Consider the following 5,000-nt stretch of genomic DNA (forward strand, 5'->3'; position numbering starts at 1 on the left):
TATGGATTCATTTGCCTTTATAACAGAAGTATCTTTATATATGAGGTATGCAAAAGTTTTAATAAAGGTATTTTGTATATCCGTGTTATTTTTTCCGGACTTAATGCTAGTGATATAATAACGAAGATATTTATTGTCAAATGATTATAACGATAATTGCAATATTGGTATTAACTAATAATAATGTCATAAAAAAACTGATAATGATAACAATGGTAGTGATAATGAGTTGGTGATGATAATGACGTGAGTATAATAACAGTACTGATATTGATAATGATAAGGCTAATAGAATGATGGTGATAATGATAATGGATATAGCGATCGTGATAATAATGTTCATAGTAATATCAACAGTAATTATAATAATAGTAATAACGACTATGATGATAATGGTGATATTGTCAACAATATTAACAAGGATAACGATAATACTAGCAGTATTAATAACAATAAAACATAATACTGATAATTACAACAATAATGATATTGATGATTGTGATAATACCAATAGTTCTAATGACAGTGATAATAATGATAATGATAATATTAATTGTTATGATAATGTTCATAACAATGATAACAGTGTATATTAATGACGATAACAACAATAAAAACAATGACGATATTAACAATAATGATAAGTTTGATGATGATTGCAATTATAGTGAATGCAACAATCATATTAGTAATGAAAATAATGATGATGGTAATGACAAAGATATTGATAATGAGTGATTATGATAATACTGCTGCCGGTAATGATGGTGATGATAATGATGATTAGAATAATAATACATTCGTGATAATGATGATAATATTGATTATCATAATGATACTAATGATAATAAGAATAGGTGGTAATGATAACACCCCCACCCCCTACTACCCACCAACACCAGGCAGGGCAAGCAGGTGGCATTCTTAAACACAGCGGCCCAGCAGGAGATCGCCAAGGGGACACACCGAGAGACGAGGCAGGTCACTAAGAAAATACACAATAACGTCAGTCCTTATTCATTAATAAACAGTTTCAATCACTTAAGATTATACCATGGGCACAATACAGGGTGACACGCACACTACACTATAATCCTCGGGCACATTACAGGTAAATCACATTACAATTGTCTTACACAAGGTAATCCAGATGACAAGGGGCAGGTCCTGGTACATGTTCTCAGGAATGCACCCAACACGAGCACCAAAAAGCCTATGTCCTGCGGCTTTGTCCCTTCGGTTATCTCGCCCTGACCCTTGTGCCATGTTTGTCCAGCTTCCAGGATGTTATCCATGTTCATACAAGGTTGCACAGAGACAAACAAAGACCCGCTGGCGTAACAGTAGTAACGAGGATAATAAAAGAAATGATGAGCGATATTGATAGTAATCATAAAAATAATTACAATAACGATAATGACAGTATTCATGATGGTGATAGTAATATGAAAGTAATATTGCATTACAGAAATTACTGAAAGCTTTGGCGAGAGCTGTAAAGTACAGAATAGTCAAATTGGAGTTTCAAGCAAAATTAAATTCAGAAATTTCGTTGCCAGGGTAGTAAACATAAAAGCTATATAATTTATTTTAGTCCACCACACCAAAACGTTTTCTCTGATTCCTCACTAGTGGGGATACGACTCCAATGCAACTTAAAAAATGCAGCCATGGAATATCACACACACTACACTTTTCGACTTGACTTTTCTACGAAGTCCTAGACCGAAGGCCTTGCTCGAGATTACTGTGCCCAGATTTTCCGACTTCTGAAGGATGTGTCACTTTGACTCAGATCGTTCATGTTTTTTGTCGACTGAATAGATTGCCACAACTGTTATAATGAACTGGAGTGATGTATTTTATTGGTGGCTGCTGGAGTGTTATTTCCTCTCTCTCTCTCTCTCTCTCTCTCTCTCTCTCTCTCTCTCTCTCTCTCTCTCTCTCTCTCTCTCTCTCTCTCTCTCTCTCTCTCTCTCTCTCTCTCTCTCTCTCTCTCTCTCTCTCTCTCTCTCTCTCTCTCTCTGTTTTTCCTCTCTCTCTCTCTATCTCTATCTCTCTGTTTTTCCTCTCTCTCTCTCTCCCTCTTACTGGAGTGTTTTATCCTCTCTCTCTCTCTTTCTGTCTCTCAATTTTTCTGACTGTATATCTGTCCATCTCTCTCTCTCTCTCTCTCTCTCTCTCTCTCTCTCTCTCTCTCTCTCTCTCTCTCTTTCTGTCTATCTCAATTCATCTGACTGTATATCTCTGTCCATCTCTCTCTCTCTCTCAATTCATCTGACTGTCAATTCATCTGACTGTATACCTCTGTCCATCTCTCTCTTTCTCTCTCTCTATCTCTCTTCTCTCTCTTTCTGTCTCTCTCAATTCATCTGACTGTATATCTCTGTCCATCTCTCTCTCTCTTTCTCTCTTCTCTCTCTCTTTCTGTCTCTCTCAATTCATCTGACTGTATATCTCTATCCATCTCTCTCTCTCTCTCTCTCTCTCTCTCTCTCTCTCTCTCTCTCTCTCTCTCTCTCTCTCTAGTGTTTCAAACAATGCTGAGGGAACTGAATGTAAGTTATGCAGTCAACCCTATTCACACACCCTTGACCACTATGTAATGATATGTCCTCTAATTGAGGAATTTCGCAAAAGGATTGAACGTAAAACATTGTACAGTATTGCAACATCCTTTATAGAGGACGTCATTTTATCAGATATATTACGTAAACACAAGGACTTTGCTTGTAATAGATAAAATTGCAAGGTCTCACTAGAGTGATATACATGCACTACTATGTCTTATGTATAGATTTGCCCTAGCTTATTGATTGACAGGGTCACAGTAATATCTGCTTTACCAACAATGTATGTCTCAGAATCTAACATGAACTGTACAAATCATTTAGGCATAGTTCCTATGCCTATTCACGTGTATACAATATATATATAGTATGAATAAACATATCAAAATCAAATCAATCTCTCTCTCTCTCTCTCTCTCTCTTTCTTCTCTCTCTCTCTCTCTTTCTTCTCCCTCTTTCTCTCTCTCTCTCTCTCTCTCTCTCTCTCTCTCTCTCTCTCTCTCTCTCTCTCTCTCTCTCTCTCTCTCTCTCTCTCTCTCTCTCTCTCTCTCTCTCTCTCTGGATTATGTAGCACCAGCACTTTCTACAGCTTTTCAGGGGAGGCTCCGAAGACTTGAAACCATGCAGAGTGAAGTTATGCGCATTATCCTCGGATGTCAAAAGAATGCTAGAATATACATAACGCGAACAGAGACAGGATTGCAAAGTATTGCACATTGAGTAAGTGAGATTGATGTTATAGTAGCCATCAGATTTGTAGGGAACATCGGAGAGAAGTTAGTGAGATATATCAGGAGATTAATGTAGATATAGATCCCCTTTGCATGTATAAAAGGCTGTGTGAACTAAGTTAACTTAAAGCAGAATATGGTTATAAGATTTTTAAAAATCTAACAGGATTTGATATAGCTCATGTCTACTGCGATAGATCAATTTTGAAGGATGGCAGAGCAGGATATGGGGTTATCATTAGATAGTTCACTGCGAGTGGCGTAGTCACCAGAAAAAGTGGGATAAGTCTGAGTAATAATATATCATCGACAATGGCAGAGTTACGGACAATATTGATGGCGCTTAAAAAGAACAAAACTCTTCATAAAAGTGAGCGTTGGACTCAATAGCAAGGGCCCTGTGTTTAAGCACATTGTTAACGAGTGCCGAATGAGTTACTGTCTCGACAGGTGAACAGGAAAAAGAATGCAGGGTGTGTAGGTCACCAAGGTCACACACCTTATTACACTATATCTTACAGTGTCCCATGCTTCAGATTTACAGAAACTCAGAGATAGGTGAACTCTCCGAACAAGCTGCATGGGTGTTTAGAAATGGTCAGGGAGTGGAAATTTTGAAGAAGTACAAATACTTTACATCAATTACATAATTGTAATTGACAACTATGTATATAGGATTGTGACTTCCCTTCTGCTGAGACTATGGTAGCCTGAGCAGGATTTTACTTGCGTCCTGCTCTTCGCTGCACCATACAGATCGAATCTAATCATGTTAGACAAGCCATCTCTAAAGTTTATATCCCTGAATTACGCAATACTTACTTACTGCCACAAACAAGTGTATCAGAAACCTGACAAGACACACACACACACCCACACCCACACACACACACACACACACACACACACACAGAGAGAGAGAGAGAGAGAGAGAGAGAGAGAGAGAGAGAGAGAGAGAGAGAGAGAGAGAGAGTGAGTGAGTGAGTGAGAGAGAGAGAGAGAGAGAGGAGAGATAGAGATTGACAGATAGATAGATAGATAAAGAGAGAGAGAGAGAGAGGAGATAAAAATAGATAGATAGATTGATAGATAAAAGAGAGAGAGAGAGAGAAGATAAAGATAGATAGATAGATAGATAGATTAAGAGAGAGAGAGAGAGAGAGAGAGAGAGAGAGAGAGAGAGAGAGAGAGAGAGAGAGAGAGAGAGAGAGAGAGAGAGAGAGAGAGAGAGAGAGAGAAAAGAGAGAGAGAGAGAGAGAAAAGAGAGAAAGAGAGAAGAGAGAGAGAGAAAGAGAGAGAGAGAGAGAAGAAGAGAAAGAAGAGAGAGAGAAGAAGAGAAAGAAGAGAGAGAGAAGAAGAGAAAGAAGAGAGAGAGAGAGAAGAAGAGAAAGAAGAGAGAGAGAGAGAGAGAGAGAGAGAGAGAGAGAGAGAGAGAGAGAGAAGAGAGAGAGAGAGAGAAAGAGTTTTTGTATATATATATATATATATATATATATATATATATATATATATATATATATATATATATATATATATATATATATATGTGTGTGTGTGTGTGTGTGTGTGTGTGTGTGTGTGTGTGTGTGTGTGTGTGTGTGTGTTTGTGTGTGTGTATATTTTTTTATTTTTTTATTCATTATTTTTTTTTTTTACTCTATCTTCTTTTTCCTTCAATAACAATATGATCTAAAACAAA

This window comes from Penaeus japonicus, unplaced genomic scaffold, assembly GCF_977035675.1.
Source record: "Penaeus japonicus unplaced genomic scaffold, GWHDUDI00000001_assembly GWHDUDI00000013, whole genome shotgun sequence".
Classification (NCBI taxonomy): domain Eukaryota; kingdom Metazoa; phylum Arthropoda; class Malacostraca; order Decapoda; family Penaeidae; genus Penaeus; species Penaeus japonicus.